General features: G+C 40.9%; 3 non-coding genes and 1 pseudogene across 3 annotated transcripts; 2 read left to right on the plus strand and 2 right to left on the minus strand.

Moving 5' to 3' along the window:
- Positions 1 to 3787: 3787 nt before the first annotated feature.
- Positions 3788 to 3861, minus strand: TRNAT-AGU. Its single transcript has one exon. It is a non-coding gene; the product is annotated as a tRNA-Thr (tRNA).
- Positions 3862 to 11805: 7944 nt separating this feature from the next.
- TRNAT-CGU lies at positions 11806 to 11879 on the plus strand. The gene has a single exon. It is a non-coding gene; the product is annotated as a tRNA-Thr (tRNA).
- Positions 11880 to 15307: 3428 nt separating this feature from the next.
- LOC122730527 lies at positions 15308 to 15874 on the plus strand (annotated as a pseudogene).
- Positions 15875 to 17806: 1932 nt separating this feature from the next.
- Positions 17807 to 17879, minus strand: TRNAA-AGC. The gene has a single exon. It is a non-coding gene; the product is annotated as a tRNA-Ala (tRNA).
- Between the last annotated feature and the right edge of the window lie 8164 nt (positions 17880 to 26043).

The raw sequence follows: 26043 nt of genomic DNA on the forward strand, positions 1-26043 counted from the left end.
ATAATAATCAAAATTATTCCAATCTGGTTAAAATAATGGAAAATAATAGAAAAGTTGATCAGTGGAACAGATAGCTCTCTGAGACTCCCAAAAGTAACCGAACACAGTAACATGGGATACAACAAACCCTACTATTTGGAGGTAGCAAGGATTTGGAAACAAAGTAGATATTCATGCACTTGAAGATGGCTGAACAAATTGTGCTATATGAATGTAATAGAATATAAATGTGCCAAAGGAAATTATGACTACGAGAAATTCAGAAAAAAATGGAAAGATGTATAACAACAACCATTGCTGACCAAAGAGGGCTGGAGGACAAAGCCCTCTCCCTCTCCAAACAATTCCAGACCCATGTACTCATCCTGGGTTGAGTCTTAGAGAAGCCTGACCATCTAAAAGAAGCATGAGGGGCACTGGCCCTGGATTCAAGAGGACACTTCACATTTACTAGCTGTGTGATCCTGGGCAAATCACTTAACCCTAATTATCCTGCAAATAAAAATAAAATAAAAAGTTCAAGTCCAGCCTCAGACACTTGACCCTAGCTGTGTGACCCTGGGCAAGTCACTTAACCCCCATTGCCCCAGAAAAAAAAAAAGAAGCATGAGGCTCTTTTTCTCATATTTTTGGCTCTTTACTCCACCCCCTAAATCATAAGTTTGGGATCATATTTAGGGCTTCCCCAGAGTGAAGAGGAGGGGTGGTGAGTAGAAAGGAGAGTAAAAGAGTAAAAAGATGTATAAGGTAAAGTATAGGTGGACTATGTATTTCCTCTACATCAAAGAAATGCTAAACACACAAAACTCACAAATGCCAAACATAAGAAAAGCTTTTAAAAGGAATAGTAACTATATAAATATTGTTTATATTCTTCCAAGAGGTTGGGACACAAAACCATCAAATTATACAATGGTGTGAAACTAATTGACATTTCATTATTTCCCTTGGCTCTATATGGTCCAAACAAGTTCCCATTTCTTCTGGCAAGAAAAATTAGGTTTTAGGTTCATCTTTCTGTTTGTGGTTGACTTCTCAAAAGAGCACAGTAGTAAATGGGTGATCATGCAAAGTATGTGATAACCTAAAGCAGAAAAGACAGCCCGAGGCTCAGACTCAGATTCACCCAGCTAAGTTCAACTCCAGCAAAACATAAGAGATGTGGCCATGCTGCTGGTTTGAAGATAAACCACCCTTCATTCACCCCTCACTTGGAGTCTCAGAGATATACAATGCCATTTGGAGAATCAAGGAAATAAAAAGGGAGTCACATACTTTTTAGGTATGCTAAGCCTCCTGGCTTGCAGGTCAATTCTATCTGAGGTAGCTTCGAAGCAATTTTGTTGCCTCTATCATCACTTCAAGAGGTGAGGGAACCAAGGAACCACCCAGGGTTGGCTTTGTTTCCCAGGGCATGGCCAGGGTGACTTCTACAAATCCATTCCCATGTTTGCTTCATGAGGTACACCCCCATTACATCTGAATGAACAGAGTGAACAGTCAGGAGAACAATGTACACCATGACCACAATATTCTAAAAGAAAATTCATTTGAAAAGCATCTGCTCAACACAGAAAACAATCATTACTTTAGAAGACTAATGATGAAGCATGTCTCTTGACAGAAATGGTGCACTAGAGGTACAGAGTATGAAATAATTTCATGCATGGCCAATTGGTTTTATTTGACTATACTGTACCTGTTACAAGGCAAGCTTAGAGGATGGGGAAGCTGGGAAGGTAGTAATTGGTAATAGTGATAGAGATGCCAAATAAAGGAATTAAAGAGCATCAATAAAATATTCAAAAGAAAACAAGAAAAAACAAAAAGGAAATCAGGAAGGTACACAAACAGGACAGTTTTGTTACTGTTTTAAAAGTTAACATAAGGGGCAGCTAGGTGGCACAGTGGATAGAGCACCAGCCCTGGATTCAGGAGGACCTGAGTTCAAATCTGGCCTCAGACACTTAACACTCACTAGCTGTGTGACCCTGGGCAAGTCACTTAACCCCAATTGCCTCACCAAATTAAAAAAAAAATTTTTTTTTTAAAGTTAACATAATACTTTGAAAACTTTATGTAACAAATAATTAGACATGCAGGTAGTCTTTTCTTGTTGTTTTCTTATAAAAGGAAGATTTGGGGAATGTTTGTATTTCCAATGCATTAGAATGTTTGTGCGTGTTGATCCTTAAATTCATAATTACATATAACAATTATATATTAAATGTAATTCTTATTAATTTAACCATGTGTTATATTTTATTATATATAACAATATATGATATATAATTCTTGTAAATTTAATAATACATTATAGGGGGCAGCTAGGTGGCGCAGTGGATAGAGCAGCTGCCCTGGAGTCTGGAGTACCTGAGTTCAAATCCGGTCTCAGACACTTAACACTTACTGGCTGTGTCACCCTGGGCAAGTCACTTAACCCCAATTGCCTCACTAAAAAAAAATTAAAATTAAAAAACAATAATAATAATATACTATATGTTATACCATATATACATACACACTAATACACAGACATACAGACACATACATATATATACATATATATGTATAATTTCTGTGCACCTGGTCGTAATCATTTCATTCCTCTTACTTACTCTATTTATTGAATTCTACCTAGTCCTCAAGGTTCAACTCCAGTATTAATAGCCAACATTTATATAGCAATGTAAGGTTTGTAAATTGTTTTACATAAGTTATCTCATTGGGGGGCAGCTAGGTGGTGCAGTGAATAAAGCACCGGCCTTGGATTCAGGAGGGCCTGAGTTCAAATTCGACCTCAGACACTTGACACTTACTAGCTGTGTGACCCTGGGTAAGTCACTTAACCCCCATTGCCCCACAAAAAAATAAATAAATAAGTTATCTCATTCGATCGTCACAACACTGAAAGGTAGGTACTACTTTAAAGATGCGGAAAACCAAGTCACTTTCTTTAGCTTGTGACGCATTTCCCCGGTTTCTGGGATACAATTCATTTGAACAAGTATTTATTAGGCACCTATTATGGGCAAGGTACCGTTCTAGGCACTGATTTTAAAATGTCCCTGCCTCGGGACAAAGTGAAACAAAGAACAGACTACCTGGTACAGGGGAAGATAGACAAGATACTGTTATATTTAAAGCAGACAAGAAGTCAGATTTGGGTCGCTGAAAATATGTAGTCTCTGCTGCCATTTATGAAGCAGGTTTCAATTTGGGAGCGCCTCGAATAGTTGCCTTCTGCCACCTAGCGGGGAGTAGGAGAATAGCACCTCTGTGCAGTAAATTCTCTTCAACAAAGCCTGGTTGCTACAATCTGTCCACGTAGCACAGTTCTGGGTTCATGGAGAACCATCACCCAGGTGCTCATAGCTTGCTTTTCTTTTGTTTGATAGAGAACCAAGGGGGGAAAAACTGCTCGTTCTCGCCGATCCCAAGTGCCGGGAAGATGAAGAGGAAAGCAGGAAAGCAGAATGTTGTGGACGTGTGGGGGTTCTCCAACCTCCTCCCTAATCCAAAGGACTCACGTTATATTTGGAAGAATCCTCAAAGGCAATCTTGATTTCCAGCTAAGAGCAATGAAGAAATTAAATTGCTGTCTATACTTGTTTTTAAGTCGAATTCAAGTTGTATCATTTTTTTGTGATTCCGCCGGGTTTCCAGCGGTGAGTAAAGCATGAAATTCTAAGGGATGAAACATTCCTCTCTCTTCTGAGTTTTCCGAAAGGGATCTACATTCAACACAATTTGGGGAGAAGTTTGGGAGGCGAAGTTTTGAAAATAAAGGCCCCACTGGGATTCGAACCCAGGATCTCCTGTTTACTAGACAGGCGCTTTAACCAACTAAGCCACGGAGCCCAGGTGACAAAAAGTTGTCGAGTCCAACTAGAAAAGCGCGTACCTTGTTTCTATCTGAGTAAAAGCTACTTAGAGCTAGAACTTTTAAAGTTTCCAGTACTGAAATATCGTTCCGCCACGGTCTCAAATTCCCTGGGATGCTTCGAAAACACAACAGAACTTAGCATCGGCACAAGAGAAATTGCAATTTCTCCCGCATTCCTTCCAGAGTCACAGAATTAGATACTCTTAGGGGTGTAAGGTCCATCAGAAGCAGTAGAGTTCACCTCTACAATGCCCTGGACCAATGGCAATCCAGTCTCCATTTATTAAATATTTTTGAACTTAAATGAACCAAATCCTCAGGGCTAAGGAATTTAAATTCTACTCGAATATCCCAGTACATGATAATATCTGGTTTTTTGTAACTTGTAATCTAATGCAATTTCTAATTCAGATGGGGTGGCAGTGGTGAAAGGGCAAACTCAGAAATGACGGTGATATCACACCAAAAGGCCTTAATGAATCTTTTTTTTAATCCAATGTGTAAACACACATTGTCTTTCACACGATTATAGATTTAGAACCAGAGGAAAGCTCAGAGATTATCCACTCCCATCACCCCATTTGCTAGATGAAAAACCTGAAAATCAATCAGATAGTGAATTGATTTGCTCAGCCTAAAGTAGATATTAAGCAGCAGAACTGGAATATGGGCATGTTATTGGTAATGAAAAATGGAGAGTTTATATGGATGTGTAACCAACAACAAAGAAACTACAAGACCTTAAAATGATGACAGTCAGCAAACACTTGACTCACTGGCCAAGGAAAGAGAGATTGGTCACCAAACTTACCCCAGTTTGGAATAGAAATTCTTTTGCAAAATCTTACAAAAAAGAATTGTGGGAGATTATGATCAGTATTCCCTCAAGAATTAGAGAGAAACAATGGAGGGTAAAATCAGTTTGTTTATTTGTGACAACCTATCTGACCCAGGCTGGAAGTACAATGATGACTTCAGATAGATTGTAGTATTGATCAGCAGGGAAAGTTTAAGTTGTCCTATTTTTCAGACCTGGGCTGATTCACCCTTTCTTTACAGAAGCCGGGGTTTTTTTTGGTTTTTGTTTGTTTGGGTTTTTTTAGTGAGGCGATTGGGGTTAAGTGACTTGCCCAGGGTCACACAGCTAGTAAGTGTTAAGTGTCTGAGGCCGGATTTGAACTCAGGTACTCCTGACTCCAGGCCGGTGCTCTATCCACTGCGCCACCTAGCTGCCCCGAAGCTGGGGTTTTTATGCTACTGAGGTTTACCATATTGGTATTGGACTTCGTGTGGACAACCAGTAGGCTTTAGTCGTCCTTCAACTCAGGACTCCAGCACTCAAACAATCTGCTAGCCTCAGCCTCCAAAGTAGCAAAGACTAGAGGCATGTGCCAACATACTCAGCACAAAATCAGTTTAAGGGAAGTTTGGGGAGTGATCTAACCAAGGAAAGTCATCCCAAGGGAATTTTAGTTTATAATACAAGAAAAACAATCAAGAGAAGAAATGAAAAGTTCTGAAAAATCAGTTTCTACCAATCTTTATTTTTTTAACCATCAAGTGCAGTAGAGCTGCCATGCTTGGGCTAACAACACAGTCCAGAGAGAAACCAAAAATGGCACTAAAGAGAACAAAGTTGGGGAAAGCAGCTGGGTTATACCAAATGTACAGAGAGGAAATTTGTACTGGGGGCAAAACAGTTGTTAGGGCATTGGTATCTGAAGGGTAACAAAAACATAGGGAAATACTGGAAAATACCCCCCAAAAAAAAAAGAATCTCAGGGGACATTAACAACTATGGACATATATACCTATCTTACCTGTTATCTAAAATTCATATGAGAATTATGTCTTCATATGTGGTTAGGGGAACATCTATCAGTGTTCCCCTTACATGTAAGCTAGGTTTATTCATTTCATATTAAAGATATTGAAAGCAGCCTTCACATTGGGTCAAAAGACTCAAGGCTCGGGGCAACTAGGTGGCACAGAGGATAGAGCACCGGCCCTGGATTCAGGAGTACCTGAGTTCAAATCCTGCCTCAGACACTTATCACTTACTAGCTGTGTGACCCTGGGCAAGTCACTTACCCCCAGTTGCCTCACTAAAAAAAACAAAAACAAAAGATTAAGGGCTCAGTTCACTAAAGTAGTTTTCTGGTTGCATTAGTGCAAAACAGCCAAGAGGAGTTCCAGTTTCTCCTTCAGGCCCATAATGGGTAACAAAGAATCAAGGCAGTTTCATTCAACCTAACAAAGGCTCACTCTCTTTTTCCCATTATGGCTAAGCAAACTTCCTTTTGTTAACTGCTGAATATCCCACCAGCGTTTCATTTCCTTCATATGTGATGTACTATCAAAACTGAGAGTGGCCTGGCCTACCATATAGTCATAATAATATTATAGCAAAACTAACATTTACATTGCACTTTTTCCTAAGTGCTTTGCAAATATACTTATTTTAACTTTACAACAATTCCAGGATGTAGGAGCTATTGGTAAGGAAAATGAGGTTTCAAAGTGAATTGTCCAGGATCACATAGCTTGTAAGTGCCTTAGGCTAGATTTGAATGCAAATTTTCCTGACTTCAGGTCCAGTGCTCTATCCACTGCTGGACACCTTGCCAACAGACATAGAGGGCATCCCTACCAAGGACATTAGCAGTGAAAACACATGTTTTCACAGTCAAGATTTCACAATAAACCTAATATTTACTATCCTGCATTTCACTAAAAGATATAGAGCACAGGTTTCAAAGACAAGACCTCTGGTCTTGCCTACAACATTCCCCAGTTCTGCTAGAATGATGTTACAATGTAATTGGAAAATATTTAATAAAATAATATAAAACATGGTAATATATGGGGGGTTTTAATCAATATACAGCCTGTCAGGATCCTTATATATGATTGAGTGGTTCCCCATGTTTGTTTGACACATTTGAAAATTATGGTAAACTGAGGCACAAAGTTCCCACAGCATTATCGGTTTATTAGTAGAGTTCAAATCTACTAACAAAGTGGCTACTTCAATAACACCAGAGACCCAAGTGAAGGATGATAAGGTAAAAATTTTGTTAATAGCAATTAACAAAATGACATAGCAAATTTTTGAGCTATATACATGTGTCCTCTTCTGGTTGGCTATTGATGACATAGTAAGAGTTGAGATTAAATCTTTTGGATAGCCCCTTCTGAAACATACTTAACCACAGTCAAGACAAAAAGTTCCTAGGCTATGGGATCAGTCTTCAGGTGATGGGAGTTGCTATATTTTAAATTGATGAGATTTGACCTGTTTCTCTGGAAAGTGTGTAATGGGTGGGCTTACAAAGGTGGAAGTAATTAAAAGATGAAAATTTGACCTTTAATTGTTTCTCTGAGATGTGGGTGGTAGATGAAGTTTACAAGGGGAAGGAACCAAGAAAAAGAACTAGCATGATTAAGTCTCAGCAAAATATAATTAAAGTCAATTTTATAACACCAGTGATGTAGAGAATACAAAGTCCCACTGGGCTTATTATTCTGAATATTTAAAAATATACATTTGTTTTGGTAGAGCAAAACACTTCCTTAAAGGCTGTCTTCCAACAAGATTACTCCTCTCTGTATAACATAATTATTTGATATGCCTTGAAAGGGATAATCTGGTTCAACTTCTAATCATGTACAGAAAATTATTTAAAAGGGAGAAATATGACCATCAAATGCATTTACCACTATGACAAGAAATCTAGCACAGATTCCAAATTGAACAGAAATTTCCTAAATGGATTATGAGGTCCTTCAAATGCTTATGTTTGTAGTTGATATCATGCTACTTTCCGCAAGCTCTAGGACATTACATATCTCCCCAAAAAGATCTGTAGTCATTCAGAAGTCTTTGTCCTAATCTTCCAAAAAGGAAAACTAGAAAAATGTCCCAGATTGAGACATGTGGTTGGAGGGACAACCTATACAGCCTTCACATTTATCTGAGACAGAGAAATAGACAAACTGAATCCAAGATTTAAAAAGAGCAGAGTGGCCTGAGTTGCCTTCAGGAAATTGCAAGTCTTCTTTAATGATCCCAACCCTCTTCCAGAAACAAAAGTTCTTTTGTTTTGGTATACCAATATTCTACCATTTTTGTTACATGGCTGCAAGATATGAAATTTGGTGGATTCTGAAAGAGCTGAAAATGATTATCATACGTAATAATGGAGAGCAAAATATAGAGCATGAGCAGGCAACAAAAGTAAGAAAATAAATCATTGGCCCTATGATCTAGTAAACATAAAACCCTGAAGAGACTGCTAAACAGCTGTGGTACTTTTTAACCATAACAAACTAAATCCAAAATGTTAGGGATTTGGTCATCTTAACAAGATTATGGGCAGATGAACATTTGTTTTATACTTTGCCTCTCCCTGTAAAGGGTGTGAACATAAATACTAACCACCTTCAATCTGAGCCAGAATACCTGGATTCTCACTGCAGCTCTACCATTTGCTTACTGATTGACCCAAGACAAGTCACTTTTCTTCCATCGGCCTTGATTTTATCATGCTAAAATGAGAGAGAGCCTCATTTTTCAAATATATAGATAACTAAGTCAAATTTATAACAACATAAGACATTCCCCAATTGATAAATGGTCAAAGAATATGAACAGATGAAGAAAGTAAAGCTATCTATAGTCATATAAAAAAATGCTCTAAATCACTATTGATTAGAGAGATGCAAATCAAAACAACTCTGAGGTACCACCTCACACCTCTCAGATTTGCTAATATGACAGAAAAGGAAAATGATAAATATTGGAGAAGATGGGGGTTTTGAAGTAATTTAACCATTCTTGAGAGCAATTTGGAACTATGCCCAAAGGGCAAACTGTGCATACCCTTTGATCTAGCAATACCATTATTAGATCTCTATCCCAAAGAGATCATAAAAAGGGGGAAAGGACCTGCAGGTACAAAAATATTTATAGCAGCTCTTTTTATGATGACAAAGAATTGGAAATTGAGGGGAAGTCAATCTATTGGGGAGTGGCTGATCAAGTTGTGGTATGTGAATGTAATGGAATACTATTGTGTTATAAGAAATGATGAGCAGGTGGATTTCAACAAAACATGAAAAGACTTGTATGAACTGATGCAAAATGAAATGAGTAGAACCAGGAGGACATTGTACACAGTAACAGCAACATTGTATGATGATCAACTATGAATGACTTAGCTCTTCAGTGATCCGAGACAACCCCAAAAGACTCATGCCGGAAAATGCTATCCACATCCAGAGAAAGAACTGTTGGAGTCTGACTGCAGATTGAAGCATGCTATTTTCACTTTCTTTATTTTTGTTAGTTTTTTTTTCCCTTCCGTTATGTTTCCTCTTTCACAATATGACTAATATGGAAATGTTTTATGAGATTGCACACATATAACCTATGTCAAATTGTTTCCTGTGTTAGGGAGGAAGGAGGAGGAGGAAGAAAAATTGGAACTCAAAAAAAATTTTAATGAATGTTTAAAATTGTCTTTACATGTAATTGTAAAAAAAATAATAATAAAATTCCATCTAAAAGAAAAAAAAATTAAGTGAGGGAGTTGGATTAGATGGCACTCTCCTAGTCCTACATCTGATGATTTCATGTGTCTTCTGTTCTCCATCCTAAATTTCCTGTATGTTCACCATCATTTGGACATGCTAGTTTAGCCATATATTTCCTAAAATGTGGCAGCCATTACTAAATACCACACCTCAGATATAGAGTGATTGTAGCAGAGTAGAGTAAAATGACCACAGGATTGATCTAGACGCTATGATCCCCTAACCACCTGGGGGAGCTTTTGAGCAATTTTTGGCACTGGAACCACAGCTAGGTTGGAAATAGCTTATTTGAAGTCTCTACTAAGCAGTACTGCTACATGGGTGGCATCCTCACTCCTCCTCCCTACCACTAGCCCCCCTAGAATTGGAAGTCTAGGAAACCTACAAAAGGAGGAGCTTCCCAAACCTCTCACATTAAAAATGACTTCTCACTTTGAGCCTGACATCCTGAGCCAGTGATTTCTTTTTCCCCAAAAGAAACAGATATCCTAGAAATATCTGTCTAAATTTGGTCCCAGATGTTTCTGGAAAATTGATGAAAGTCTAACACTAGGCTGCCTACTTTAGTTCTCTCTGCTCCACCCCCTAGTAGAGCTCAACTGTACAAAATGTCTCTCCTCTTTTAAAGGAGAATTCCCCTATTCTATTATCTATGTTTCTGAATATTAAGTAAGATATGACAAAGTGCTTAGAGTTTCTTTGGCCAACAGGTTTTGTTATATTTTTAAAACTTAAAAGCAAAAGAGAAGACTTAGAAAAAGATTGAAACTTCCAGAGTTTTCTCTCTTCCCCTGCCCTCAAGCCTGGCAGAGGTGAAAGGAAACAAGACTTTGAGTGAGTAAATAACCCAACAAGTATATTCAGTTTCCTTCTAGAGAGAAAAAAAGGGAAGATAAATGGTTGTCACTGTCTCCCCATAACTTGATTAAGCCCTGCAGAGCTCTCTCATTCCATATATCATGCACAGATAGTCCCTGTAATTTCTGAGCAATAGAAAAAATAATTTGGACAGTTATATGGAGGCCAGATTGTAAAGAGAAGTGATGGGAAGTAATGAAGCCAGTCAAGAGTTATTAGAGTTATCAGATTACTGTGCCTTCTTTCTCCAAAAACAATCAATTGCATTAATAAAACATGGGGGAAGGCATGGCTAAAGATTCATGTAATAATGAGGTTTTGTTCAAGATCAATGTGAGTCACCACTGATGTGTTGACAATGCAGCTGAAGAAAATAACATTCTACCATAGGATGCAATAGTAATCTCTTCTGGTACCTACCTCCTAAATAGTTCATTTATTTCTGACTGTGACGTTTTAGGAAATATGTTGGTACAAACGTCCAAAGGCAGGGCAGAGATGGTGAGGGGCCATGTAACAATAGCAGAAGATAACCTGTTAAGAGAACTGGGGATGTTCTGCCCGGAGAAAACTTAAAGGAAGGCAAAGTATTTAGGGCTGAAAGAGCATCTAGGTTCGAAATTCTCATGTAAATATATGAAATCCAGTCTCATAGAAGGGTAAACCGGTGACAGGGCAGAGATATAAACACGTTTCCTTTGACTAAGGATTCTGTGCCCTTTCGGCTTCATCTGCCTCTCCTTGACCTGACAACTGTTTTCAAGGATTAGTAGGTCTATAAAATGAGGGAGTGACAAGATTTAGCTCCGGAGGCCAGAACTAGGAGCACTGGGTAGAAGGAAGTTGCAGAAAGGTATATTTTGGCAGGAGATGAGGGGAAACTTTCTTAAGCATTCTCCCCAAGTAGAATGAGTAGATGCTAAGTCCCTCAGCCCGGGAGGTTTAACTGAATTGATTACAGTTGGATTGTCATCTAGGTTTAAAGATCATCTAATCCAGCCCCTTCCTTTTACAGATAAGGACATCGAGGACCGGAGAGTCTAAATAAACCGCATGAGGTCTCTGAATAAGTGGTAGAATAGGGTTTCAAACCTCAGGTTCTCAGACTCGGCAATTAATAGGTGCAAACCGAGGCTGCATCAGTATTTGCCGGAGAAGCTGTATAAAGAACCAGACTGTACTGGTTCTGAGATCCCTTTCAATCCTGAGACTGTGTCCATTCACGGAAAGGGCTAAAAGGAGAGGTGGGATCCGTAAGAGATAGTTTACCTCCTTCTGGGTCTGAGATTATGTATTTATACAAGATTCCAGCGCAATGGGGAAGGAGGTAGGAAAATGGAGTAGGAATGATTCAGGAGGAGAAGAAAGGTCCCCTGCTGGATTCTCCTTTAAATTGGGCGCGAATTGAAAGGCTGCTTTCACCTACATTCCCTCCCTTTTATAGATCTGAAAAGACAGGGTTATGTGGCTCCGTGGCTTAGTTGGTAAAAGCGCCTGTCTCGTAAACAGGAGATCCTGGGTTCGAATCCCAGCGGGGCCTTTTTTTTCCCCCCTCCTACATTGTATTATTCAGTCTCCACTGAATGTAGCGGTCCACTGGAAAATCGAGGAGCCAAAGGCATTTGTCAGTTTTCAGATTATTAGAATTTATCACAGGCAAACGTTTTAGATATGAACAAGCACAGAAGAGAAGTTAACGTCTACGTGGCTAGGAGGACATTTTTGCACAGTAGTTTGCTGGGGGCTCCCTTCTCTCTCCCAATCGACCTAAATCTCAGACTTCAAAAGAAAAATAGATGTGAGATCAGAGCCTCTAATATCCATCTAGCAGAACAGGAGAACAGAGGTTGTGATTACCACTGGATTTCATGGCTGGGTACCTATATATATATATATACCTTGGGCCATCCCAATGATCTGACAACAAGGAAAAGAAGCATCAGTCACTTTTCACCCCCTGTTTGAACCAGAAGTAAATAAACCCCACTTTTCTTAGACACAGGAACCTTCCAACTTTCCTAAAAGTAGTTCAATAATTTCTCCTGGCAGGGCTACCCCAGAAGAATTCACTGCCATAGTAGGAGCAGGTGATACAAAGTGTAACCCTGGCTCAAAGGGCCAAATGTATGGGACTCTCCTTATTGGTGGACATGGACTACTTAATGGCCAAGTCTGCATGAGGGAGAGAGAACCAGGGCTTTTGACTTTCAGCTTGCAAAAAGAAGATGTAAGATGCCACTCTCCTTTTTGTTTAAAAGAGAGATCCAGCTATGGGCAACAATCTGTGAAGGACACAGGATTGGGAGATGGGATGTAACATGTGGGGAACAGCAAATCAGCCATTTTGGATGGGATTTACAGTGCTGGGAGGGAGAGTAATTTGCAATAAATATGGAAAGATAGGTTAGAGCAAAATGTAAAAAGGCTTCAAGTGTTAAACAGAAATTGGATTTTATCATAGAAACAGTAGGGAGCTATCGAAGCTTCTTGAGAAGAGAATTGGCATGGTCAAACTGCTTTAAGAAAAGCAATTCTGACAGCTGTCAGGACTGGAGAAAGAGATCTGGGAGTTCTTATGATAAAAGTTGAAACCAGGGGGTGTGGCACTTCCAGACACTGACTATGGAAAAGATAACACCCACCTTTAAGAGGAAGGAGTAAGAAAGCAAAAGGGACAATGGGCCTGTTGGTGAAATAAAGGAAAACATATGTTCAGGGCACTCTGAATTTTCTTTATGGAGTCTAGGTGGAATCACAATTATACCAGGTTAAAACACATGGACCAATGCCTGGACCAAGAACAGAGGGGGCCCTCAGTGGAGAAAGGAATAGGTATAATGTCCTAAGCCCCTGTTTTCAAAATATCTTCATTTATCATTTATTTCCAGTTTGAATTTCTATAGCCTGTCAGTGTATCATTGTGTATCATTGTTATAGTTAAGAACCTGCCTCTTTATGTTCTTGTTATAGGTGCTGATTTATGTGAGTAAGAGAACCTAGGCCCTGACTTGTTTCCCAAATCTTAAGTCATCCATTAATTGGGGTCTGAATCCCTTTTAGAGCTCCTATCTGAATTAGAGCTTGGGTCTTAGGTTTTTGTTAACCCCCTTTTTTTGTCTCCTAAATCAAAATCTCATATCATTTTTTCCTAGAATGTGGAGAGAGGGACAAGGCTGGCCAATGCGCACCATTGGAAAGGAAGCAAAATTGGAGGATGCAAGCATTGAGTCTTGCTATCTCTCATGTGCTGAGCAAGCATTTACCATCTAAGCTAATAGCTCTGAGACATATAACTGGTTCACAAACTACTCTGGACAGACCTCTAATACTTTGATGGCCACCAGAGTCGGAGAACTTAAGACCTGTGAGAAAATAAGTATTGATAATTGATTTCTTTGGGGACCCAGGGATCAGTCCTTTCTCCCCATCTCCCCCACCACCCCCCCTCCAGAAAGTCTTTTTCCTTGAGAGTTTGCCATCAAATCTCATCTAGGATGGGGCAGCTAGATGGCGCAGTGGATAGAGCACTCAGACATTTAACACTTACTAGCTGTGTGACCCAGGGCAAATTGCTTAACCCCAATTGCCTCACTAAAAAACAAACAAAAACAAAAACAAACAAAAAAAAACCCTCTATTATATTCTGCTCATTCAAGGCACAGCGAAATGTTACCCATTAATCCTAAGAGAAGATGTTTGTCCTGCCTAGAATGCAGTAGAATGTTATAGCTTGTGCTGCTTGTGGGCAGAGACTGCTTCACTTTGGTCTTTGCATCGCCAAGGGCTAGCCTAGGAACCTGTCCAGAGTAGGTTCTTCATTAATGCTTGTTGGCTTGCCTGGCTTCAGATCAGGGGAATCCTGTAAGCAGTCCAAGATGGCAGAAGAGAGGACCTGCACTGGTCCTTAACCAGGTTGCTAAATCTGAAGGTAAGAGTAGAGGGGAGAGAGAAAAGAAAAAAGAATCCAGCTGGAATTCTAAACCAACACCTCCTGCTTAGTAGCTGAGTGTTTTAACAACAAGATTTGGACCAGGCATTGGCTGCAAACTCAAGTGACCAGGGGGAAAGAATGGCCTTCCTTTTCCAATTGCTTTTTTTTTTATTGTTATTTCATTTTTTTTGGCGAGGCAATTGGGGTTAAGTGACTTGCCTAGGGTCACACAGCTAGTAAGTGTAAAGTATCTGAGGTCAGATTTGAACTCAGGTCCTCTTGAATCCAGGGCCAGTGCTCTATCTACTGCACCACCTAGCTGCCCCTCCAATTGCTTTTGGGTAACATCTGGGGATAAGAATGCCACAGAGGAAGGAGAACAGAGGTTTGTGACAAAGACAGAATTCTCCCTAGGAACAGCCTCAGTTCTGCCTGGTGCCCAACCACCTTTCCAGGTGATGGCTCCTAGCTATCCTGATAGCTGTCCTAGGAAGCTGTGAATAGTCAATCATGTTTCCCTAATTAAACCTCTGAGCATTAGGACTAAGCACAGTTTGTTCAGTCAGTGCACAAAATGCAGCTATGAATAGCTTGTACTACTTAGTGGGCTTTCTTTCTATTTTTCAGTTCCTTGGGATTTGTATGTTGTGTTCTTGAAAGCCATTCTAGGGAGATGTGAACTTGGTCAGGTTCTCCCATTCTGGAAAGGCTTCATCTTTGCTTCTGGGATCTTTGAGTCTTGTCTTCCAATTATTTTCCCATTTCTTTCTCCGGGCCCTTCTCTTTACCCCTTGGTGATAAGATAGACAGAATAGAGTCAGAGAGCTGAGATTCACCATGGATTTGGGTGGAGAGAATTTCAGGGTGTCTCAAAATATGGTATAAGGGTATCTCATCCCTTTCATGGCTTTACAGTTTTATTACCATGAAAATACTGCCCTTCCCATCACCCCAAAGAGACTATCACAAAAAGGAAGACAATAGCCCCTGCCACTATGGGTGCCACAACCACTATCACCGCATCGGCCTTTGCCGACATGTTCCAGGGGCAAGAAAATGAGGGTGGCAAGCCAAGCTCCAGGGTAATGAAACCCCCTGGAGGAGACTCCAGCAATCTCTTTGGAACTTCAGAAGAAGTTATTCCTTCAAACAGAATGGCATCTAATATCTTTGGAGCATCTGAGGAACCTCAGAATACACCCAAAAGGTCAAATCCTCCAGGAGGCAAAGGAAGTGGTATCTTTGAAGAGCCTACTCCTGTGCAGGCTCAATATCTTTTGAATCCCCCTGGTGGGAAGACCAGTGACATCTTTGGATCTCCAGTCACCATCACTGTGCCCTTAGCCCACCCAAACAAGCCCAAGGATCATATTGTCTTATGTGAAGGTGAGGACAGAAAATTGCAACTTAGAGCTACAGAGAATACACAATCTTCAAAAGAAGAACATGATGAGAAATGTGATAAAGGAAAGGAGGAATGAGCCAAGGAAACTGAGTCTAAACTCAAGATTGACAACCATGAGCCCAGGTTGGGCCCCAGGCCTCGCTCACACAACAAAGTCCTCAACCCACCAGGTGGCAAATCCAGCATCTCTTTCTACTAAAGGAAACTACTACCAGCATCTTCAGACTAGAAACTCTTCTGTTAGGGTGTCAAAGTTTATAGTTTCTAATTAGTGCAAGTTGGGGTGGGGCAGGGAGGGGAAGGGTTGATGATTTATGTAAAAATTTTCATGTAGCTTGCTGCTCAAACTTGTCTTCTAGAAACAGCTGGGGCTACACAGGACCAGGAGACACAGAGCCTTTCAGGGAATAGACAAAACAAATGTTATGGGAGCAAGAAGGAATTCCCCAGGTTTTCATCCCAGAATTAATTCCAAATATGAGAGAATCCTTGATGGAGTGAAAGAAAATGGGGAAAGAGTAAGATCTTCATAAGTACTAGGAACATTCGTGATTTGGTGGGCAAAAAGCATGGTCCTGCAGCAGTAGCCATTGGCAGCGTCACTAGGGGGCTAAAAATCCATGTGAATGATATGTTGGACAGCTGCCCAAGGAATGCTCCTCCTCCCTTGTCTGGTAAGGGATACAAGTTGTGTGTCAGAAGGGTAATAGATCATTTAGCTCACAGAACCCTTAAATTATAGAGTGATGATACAGGACCTTTATCTTTTATGGGGCACTATTAATATCTAAGAAAATGGGTATTAAATCTATCTGTGTCCTGTTTGCCTCCATGATGCATCGTTCAGCAGATATCCTATGAGGCTTTTTGACCTTTCCCACAAAAGCCAGGGGAAGACTCACTAAGCTGCAACTTGAAAGGGGTATTGGACTTGATTTGACTTCTGCAAGTGCTTATCAGTCGAACCAATTTTCCTTTTCCCTTGTTTGTAGACCTATTCTTAATGGCAGAGTTTTGCACCCATATCTTCCAGGGGCATCTGTGACTTCTGTCATCTAGAAGAAGCCCTTAGCTCAAAAGGCCTGCCTTTACATAAGAGAGTAAAGTGAATAATATTTCTCCCTGCCATTCTCATAAGCCTTAAATGCCTTTGCCTCTGCCGTTCACTAGTGGTGTGAACATACTACTTTCACAAACCACAATTCTTTTCTAAAGAGGGTAAGTGGGGCCTTCCAATCTTTTTAAAAGGCCTTTTAACCTAATTTCTTTCTGATAGTTTGGTTATTCATATTTTTCTAAGACTTTTTTATTGTAATCATTTAATGAGGAGGAGAGCAAATCACTGAGACCCTTCAGTTCTTCATAATAAACATTTTGGACAATAAAAAAAAAGGAAGACAATACTGCTGAAGAAAAGAAAAAGGACTTGAGGGCCAGTAATTTAATCTCAAGAGCAAAGATGTAGAAACCAACCAGTAAACTATAAAAGTTCATTCTAGGGGCAGCTAGGTGGCGCAGTGGATAAAGCACCAGCCCTGGATTCAGGAGTACCTGAGTTCAAATGTGACCTCAGACACTTGACACTTACTAGCTGTGTGACCCTGGGCAAGTCACTTAACTCCCATTGCCCTGCCTGAATGAATGAATGAATGAATGAACGAACGAACAAATAGATAAATGTTTAAAAAAAAAAGTTCATTCTAGTACAGGCCCAAACAAGTTATTTCAATGAACATGGATGAAAAATATGTTGGATGGGGGCAACTAGATGGCACAGTGGATAGAGCACCAGCCCTGGAGTCAGGAATACCTGAGTTCAAATCCGGCCTCAGACACTTAACACTTACTAGCTGTGTGACCCTGAGCAAGTCACTTAACCCCAATTGCCTCACTAAAAAAAAAAAAATGTTGGATGCATTTTCTCTCTAAGGTCTGATCATACACAATTCTCAGCAAAAAGTTCCAGTGGGATGGTGGGGGCATAGTGCCCTACTTCTTGGAGAGGAGGAATCAAGGATTCTGTCAAGTCCTGATTGGCATTTCTATGGCATGAAGGAAGGGAAAGGTGTCTAGAGACTAGAAGTCTCTGCCCAATGGGAGAATCACTGCTAAGTGTAAAAGAAATAAAAGCTGGAGGATGTGGGCATTGATCCCACTGCCTCTCGCATGCTAAGCGAGCACTCTACCACCTGAGCTAATCCCCCATCTGCCTAAAAAATGTTCAATAAATTCATAGATGGGAACTTCTCCCAGTACCTGCAGATAGAGGAGGGAAGGAGGAGAGAGGCAAGGTTGTATTTCATAAAAGGCATGTCTTCCTGAGGAAAACTCAAGAGCAAGAGTCTGGGGAGAAAAAGACCAGTGTTTGGCTTGCACACCAAGTCAGAGAAAAGGAAAGGAAAAATTAGGAAGCTTCGTTATACCCTGAAGACAGTGGAGGAATGGGGCCAAATAGGGTAGGGACTCAAAGTTCCTATTACCCTAATCTCCAGGCAACTGAATAGATCTTGACAAGGGAAGTGTTTCCAGGGACCTTTCCCATCAAAGGTCAGCCACATCTCCAGATCTGTTTCTGAGGTGGCTATAACATTAAAGCTGGCCTGTCTCCCTTTCTCTGTTTCACTGCTTTTAACACTCTGCCCTCTCCCTGCACATCATTGAAGGGGATTTAACTTGTGGACTCTACCTCCTCCCCATGCAACCTCCTCCACACACCACTACTGCTCTGGCTTTAGCATCTGAAACTCAAGGGAAAAAAAAAAGAGGATACTTCACATCCTCTTGATATGGGATAGAAATTTAGGGTCAAATTAATTGTCCCAAAAGAATTATAAGACTCAGTGATTCAGTTTCCCAAGTTTTATTGCAATACTGTGGGTGACCACAGGGAGAGAACCAGAATGTTGGAAAGGTATCTCTCTCATAGTGAAAGGAAAGACAGTTATATTTATAGTATGGATAATGGATAAATTGATTATCAGTCTCATTATAATAATCTCCACCTTGGGGAGGTACAGGGGAGGGCCTGTCCTTCTCATTATAATATTCTCCACCTTGGGGTATTTCAGGGGGGGGTTTATCCTAATTTGGAGTTCCTGGGGTCATAAACCAACCCCGAGGCGGGTACCTTTTTCAGTGGAGGTGTGTTTTGGGGGTTTATACATCATAAGGTGAATCTGGGGACAAATTTGGCCTTTTCTGTGCATGTCTCTTTCTGGTTCCCATGACTAGCTTCAAAATATCTCCATAAATTATCCATTAACTGGGGTCTGACTCCCTTTTAGAATTAGAGCTTGGGTCTTGGGTTTTTCTATTAACCCTTTTTTCACCTGACTCAAAGGATCTCTAGTAATAATCCCCAGGGTTCAAACAGCTGTGGCAGTGACACTGTGTGCCTACTCGAGGGACATCAGGGTCCCCTATCAACCCTTAAGGGGAATCAAATCTTTGGTACCTTGTGCCAAAATGTTTGGAAGGCACCTTTGTACAACCCTGAAGAAGAGTAAGGTGCATGATAAAGTGTCTTACCAGGAAGAAAGGAGAAGTTGAGGATTGTTATAGGTGTTATGGGGCCAAAGCACCCCTGAAGTTCTCTGGGGCACATCAAAGAACCTTCTCCTTGAGAAACTAAACCAGAAGACAGACATGCCTAGAGAGATAGGTGGAACCAGATCGGACTGAGCTAGCTCCGGGACCCCCACCCTTCATTCTAGTCTCCCTCAACCCTGGGGGGATAAGATTAGGTGTGGCTGCTTACTTGGTATTCTTTTTTTTTTTAATTTTTTAATATTCTGAATAGAATTTTATTTTCCAAAATATATGTAAAAACACAATTTTAACATCGATTTTTAAAAAACTTTGTGTTCTAAGGAGATGCCTTGAGATCCGAAGCCACCCCTCACCCAATTCCTCCAGCCACCACCAGTTGGGGATGGTCCTCCCTCACTAAAGGAACTTTCCACAGTCAAATGGTCACGCCCATCAGACCTCTATAAAAGTACCTGCCTGTCTCCTGGTCAAGATTGGTATCTCAGAGCCACCTCTGTGCCATGCCTTTCTCCCCATGAGAAGTCCAATGATTTCTCCCATGGTTTCCCTTCCCTTCCTTCCTCAGCCCTGAAATAAACTACCATCTTATTTTAACTGCTTTTGTGTGCAAGAGGGTGTAATTCTTTAAAGAGGAATTCCTAAGGACCCCAAACCCCTACCCCTACCCCTATCCCTTCCCAAACTCCCAACCCCATTTCCCTCCATGACATTGGGAAATCCAATTAGAGTAAAATAATAGTTTCTTTAGGTACCAGAAAAGGGAAACCAAGAGAGACATCCTTGGACTTCTTCTCATGGGGAGAAGGCATGGCATGAAGGTATGGCACAAAGGCATGGTTTTCTGAGATACCTTTCTCCTCAAGCAGGAGAGGGGCAGATACTTTTATAGAGGACCAATGGTGGTCCCATGAGGTGATCATCTGACTGTGGAAAGTTCCCTTATTGTGTGGTGGGTTGGAAGCAGTCTGGTGAGGAGTGGTTGTTCTGTCCCCTCCTGCCACTTTGGCAGCAGTCACACCTGATTGGATTATCTCCTCAAGGGGTGGGGGAGACTGGAATGAAGGGTGGTGGTGTTGGAGATATCTTAGTCCAGATCGTGTACTGTTTATCTCTTTAGGTACGTCTGTTTCAAGGAGGTTTGGTTTAGTTTCAAGGAGAAGGTTCCTTGATTTCCCAAAAAAACTTCTGAGGTACCCCAGGTCCATAATGGGATGAGGGAACGAAAGGGAAATCCTCTGGGAATGAGCCCTTTGGATGAGTGATCAACCTAAGAAACAGTCTCAGAGACAGCCAGACAAAAAAAAAAGCTCAATGAGGGCAGTAGCAATTCAGAAAACTTCTCCAACACAGCTCTAATTAATACAAGTCTACACCCAAGGGCTCAGGGAGTTGCAGGAGGATTAGGATGAACCTCTTTGCCTTTCCTGGGCTACAAGGTTTATTTGTCTGAGTACCTCTGTTCCTCTCTAGGTCAATTACCACCCCCCCACCCTCTCACCCCCTCCCCCCACCGCCTTCCTATCGCAGGATTGTCTTTGGGTGCTTTGGAGAATGAATTTACTCCCTTTTGCTTTTTTATATAGGATAAATGTTATGGGCAGGGTACCTCAGAAGTTTTCTGGAATAAATCAACCTTCTCCTGGAGAAACTAAACCATAGGACAGACTGATGGAGGAGATAAAGAGATAAGTAGCACCAGATCAGGACTGAGCTAGCTCCGGACCACCACCCTTCATTCCAGTCTCTCCCACCCCTCAGGGAGATAAGATTAGGTGTGGCTGCTGCCTTGGTGGCATGAGAAGGACAAAGATGGCTTGAGAGATCCATAGCCTCCCCTCACACAACTTCCCCCAGCCACCACCAGTGGGGGATGGTCCTCCTCCAATAAGGGAACTTTCCACAGTCAAATGACCACCCCCATCAGTCCTCTATAAAAGTATTTCCCTGTCTCCTGCTCAAGGAGATAGGTATCTCAGAAAGCCATGTTTCTGTTCCATGCCTTCTCCCCATGGCAAGTCCAAGGATTTCTCTCTTGGTTTCCTTTCCCTAGCACCTAAATAAACTATTATTTTATTCTAATTGGATTTGGGTGCAAGAGGGTGTAATTCTTTAAAGAGGAATTCCTAAGAACCCCTATCTCAAACCTCCACCAGTTGCCCCATAATGATGTAGGAGGAAAAAAAGGGTTAATAGAAAAAACCTAAGACCCAAGCTTTAATTCAGATATTAGCTCTAAAAGGGAGTCAGATCTCAGTTAATGAATAACTTACATTAGGTTCTCATACCCATAGTGATCAACATCCATAACGGACCAGAACGGGTCAGGTCAAAATAACAATAAAGGAAAAGACAACCTATAGAAATTCTAATGAAAAATGATTATATTTTGAAACTAGCCAGGGGAATCAGAAAGAGACAGCGCAGAAAAGGCCAAATTTGTCCCCAGATTCACCTTATGATGTATAAACCCCCAAAACACACCTCCACTGAAAAAGGTACCCGCCTTGGGGTTGGTTTATGACCCCAGGAACTCCAAATTAGGATAAGCCCTCCCCTGAAATACCCCAAGGTGGAGAATATTATAATGAGAAGGACAAGCCCTCCCCTGTACCTCCCCAAGGTGGAGATTATTATAATGAGACTGATAATCAATTTATCCATTATCCATACTATAAATATAACTGTCTTTCCTTATTTGAGAGATACCTTTCCAATATCCTGGTTCTCTCCCTGTGGTCACCCACAGCATTGCAATAAAACTTAGGAAACTGAGTCACTGAGTCTTGTAATTCTTTTGGGACGACTCACAATCAATTGGACCCCAAATTCCAGCCCACATCAATAACAGTAAGGTATCTGCACCTGGATTCCTTCTGACAGGAAGAATCCCTAATGTCTGAGGCAAGAGGCCTGGTGGTGATGTGCCCTTTTTTTCCCCAGTGTTTCTTATCCTGCTACACTCTTTAAATAGAAGCTTTAATGGTGCCTCAAACTCAACATGTCTAAAACAAAGTCGATTTTCTTTCTCTCTAACCCTGTTGTTCCTTATGCCTTTACTCCATCTGTGGCAACACCCATTCACTTATTGTCTGGAACTGATAGTGGAGTTATCTTCCTGTATTTCACCTCTCACATCCCTTCAGATGTTAGGCCCTATAGAAGTTTTGGTATGCTCTGATAATGGGTGGAATCAGATCCTTCCCCCCCCTCCATCAATGCTCAGAAGCAGTAAAGGAACACAAGACAAATCATGTGACTGCCTTGGCCAGGGATAAGACTTTCTAAATTTGGAGTGCCAGAAGGTCTGGGGAAAAAGGTGGGATTTGGGGAGTTCCTAATGGGATATAACAGTAGCAACTTCCCTTGGTCAAGTCTGGTTGTTTGTAAGCAAGAGATAAAAATTTTTGAATGATATTTTATCTTTTCATAATTACACATAATTCATATTACACATAATAAAAATATTGTCATTAAAAGTTTTGAATTCCAAATTCTATTCTTCCCTTCCTCCCTTCCCTCCCCCCCATCTCTGAGGCAGTAAGCAATCAGATGTAGTATATACATATGCAATTATGTAAAACATTTCCATATTAGTCGTTTTGTATAAGAAGACAGGAATAAAAGAGAAAAAGAAAGAAAAATTTAAAAATAGAATGCTTCAGTCTGTATTTAATTAATATCAGTTCTTTTTCTGGAGGTGGATAGTTTGCTTTATCATTAGACCTTTGGGATTGTCTTGGATGCTTGTATTACTGAGAATAGCTAAGTCATTCACAATTCTTCATGGAATCATACTGCTGTTTCTTTGTACACTGTTCTCCTGGTTCTGGCAAAAATAACTTTTAACATTATTTTTTTTTAATTTTGAGCTCTAAATTCTCTCCCTCCCTCACTCCTCTATTCCCTCATTGAGAAACCAAGAAATTTGATATAGGTTCTGTTATGGCCCCAGAGCACCCCAGTTCTCTGGGGTATATCAAAGAACCTTCTCCTTGAGAAACTAATCCAAAGGACAGACACACCTAAAGAGATAAATGGAATCGGATTGCAGCAGGCCGGACCCCCACCCTTCATTCTGGTCTCCCTCACCCCTGGAGAGATAAGATTAGGTGTGGCTGCTGCCTTTGTGGCCTGAAGAGCAGAGAGATGGCTTAGGAAACTGAATAATGATCAAGAATGAATGACTTAGCTATTCTCAGCAACACGATGGTTCAAGACAATTCCAAAGGACTCATGATGAAAAATGCTAGACACACCCAGAGAAAAGAAGTGGTGGAGGCAGAATACAGATGAAAGCATACTATTTTTCACTTTATTTTTCATGGTGTTTTTTCTCCCTTTTTGGTCTGTGTCTTCTTTCACAACATGATTTTGATGTGGGATGGAATTAGAGTGATCAGATTGATTGTGAGTGGGGGTGGCGCAGTGGATAAAGCACCGGCCCTGGATCCAGGAGTACCTGAGTTCAAATCCGGAGCACCAGGAGCAGAGAGATGGCTTGAGAGATTCAAAGCCACCTCTCACTCAACTCCCCCAGCCACCACCAGTGGGGAACGTTCCTCCCTCAATAAGGAAACTTTCCAGTCAGACGATCACCTCATCAGACCCCCATCAGTCCTCTATAAAAGTATCTGCCTGTCTCCTGGTTGAGGAGATTGGTATCTCAGAGCCACGCTCTGTGCCATGCCTTTTTCCCCATGAGAAGAAGTACAGGGATTTCTCGGTTTCCCTTCCCCAGCCCCTAAATAAAGGGTGTAATTCTTTAAAGAGGAATTCCTAAGGACCCCAAGCCCCTACCCCTACCCCTTTCCCCCTACCCCATTTTCCCCAAATCAGGTTCTACATGTGCAATCAAGCAAAACATATTTCCATACAAATTGATGTAGGAGGCAAAAACGGGGTTAACAGAAAAACCTAAGACCCAAACTCTAATTGAGATCTGAGCTCTAAGAAGGATTCAGACCACAGTTAATGGATAACTTAAGACTTGAGTCTTCATTAATACAAGTCAGGGCCTCGATTCCTGTTACCCACATTAATAACTACTCATAACAAGAACAGGGGCAGCTAGGTGGTGAAGTGGATAGAGCACCAGCCCTGGAGTCAGGAGTACCCGAGTTCAAATCCTGCCTCAGACACTTAACACTTACTAGTTGTGTGACCCTGGGCAAGTCACTTAACCCCAACTGCCTCACTAAAAAAAATAAAAAACAAACAAAAACAAGAACATAAAGAGGCAGGTCAGAGGGACTTTAACTGTAACAATGATACACAGACAGGGTATAGAAATTCAACCTGATAGGGGCAGCTAGGTGGATAAAGCACCAGCCCTGGATTCAGGAGGACCTGAGTTCAAATTCGACCTCAGATACTTGACACTAGCTGTGTGGCCCTGGGCAAGTCACACTTAACCTTCATTGCCCTGACAAAAAAGAAAAAGAAAAAAGAAATTCAACCTGATAAAAGAAAATATTTTGAAACCAGACAGGGGAATGAAAAGGTGACATGCACAGAAAAGGCCAAATTTGTCCCCAGATTCACCTTATGACTTGTAAACCCCAAAAACACACCTCCACAGAAAAAAGGTACCTACTTCAGGGTTTGGCTCAAGCCCCAGGAACTCCAAATTAGGATAAACCCTCCCCTGTACCTGCCTAAAGAGTAAATTATTATAATGAGACTGGTAATCAATTTATCCATACTATAAATATAACTGTCTTTCCTTCCCCTATTCAAGAGACACCTCCATGATGCCCTCCCTGTGGTCACTCACAGTATTGCAATAAAACTTGGGAAACTGAATCACTGAGTCTTGTAATTCTTTTGGGATGACTCACAATCAATCTGTTGTTTTGGGTTTTTTTTTTTTTTGTGGGGCAATCGGGGTTAAGTGACTTGCCCAGGGTCACACAGCTGGTAAGTGTCAGGTGTCTGAGGCCGGATTTGAACTCAGGTACTCCTGAATCCAGGGTCGGTGCTTTATCCACTGCGCCACCTAGCCACCCCCACTCATAATCAATCTGATCACTCTAATTCCATCCCACATCAAAATCATGTTGTGAAAGAAGACACAGACCAAAAAGGGAGAAAAAACACCATGAAAAATAAAGTGAAAAATAGTATGCTTTCATCTGTATTCTGCCTCCACCACTTCTTTTCTCTGGGTGTGTCTAGCATTTTTCATCATGAGTCCTTTGGAATTGTCTTGAACCATTGTGTTGCTGAGAATAGCTAAGTCATTCATCCTTGATCATTATTCAGTGTTACTATTATTGTTCCTATAAGTTCAGGTAAATCTTTTCATGGTTTTCTGAAATTATCCTGCTCATCATTTCTTACAGCACAATAGTTATTCCATTTCAGTCATACACCACAACTTGCTCAGCCATTTCCCAATTGATTGATATCCCCTCCATTTCTGGTTCTTTGCCACCACAAAAAGAGCTGCTATAAATATTTTTGTACAAATAAGTCATTTTCTTTTATGTCTTTGGAATACAAACCTAGTAGTAGTGCTGCTAAATCAAAGGGTATGCATAGTTTTGTTTTGTTGGGTTTTTTTTCATATGCATAGTGTGATGTTTAAAATCTAAATTGTGGTCACCTTAAATCAGAAGCTTCAGCACCAGTCTTTGGGCATTAAACATTTATTAAAGCATAGAGGTATTCACAAGGAGTTCAGAGAAAAAAAAAGTCCTAACTAGCCAAGAGTTCCAGCCTGGTTGGGTTCTTCCTGAAATCTTCCTCCACCAGCCTGCTTTAATCAGGAACTCTCTAGCAAGCTGATTGTGGAAGCTTTTTATAGGTCTGGAACAGAGG

This window comes from Dromiciops gliroides, chromosome 6, assembly GCF_019393635.1.
Source record: "Dromiciops gliroides isolate mDroGli1 chromosome 6, mDroGli1.pri, whole genome shotgun sequence".
NCBI classification, from domain to species: domain Eukaryota; kingdom Metazoa; phylum Chordata; class Mammalia; order Microbiotheria; family Microbiotheriidae; genus Dromiciops; species Dromiciops gliroides.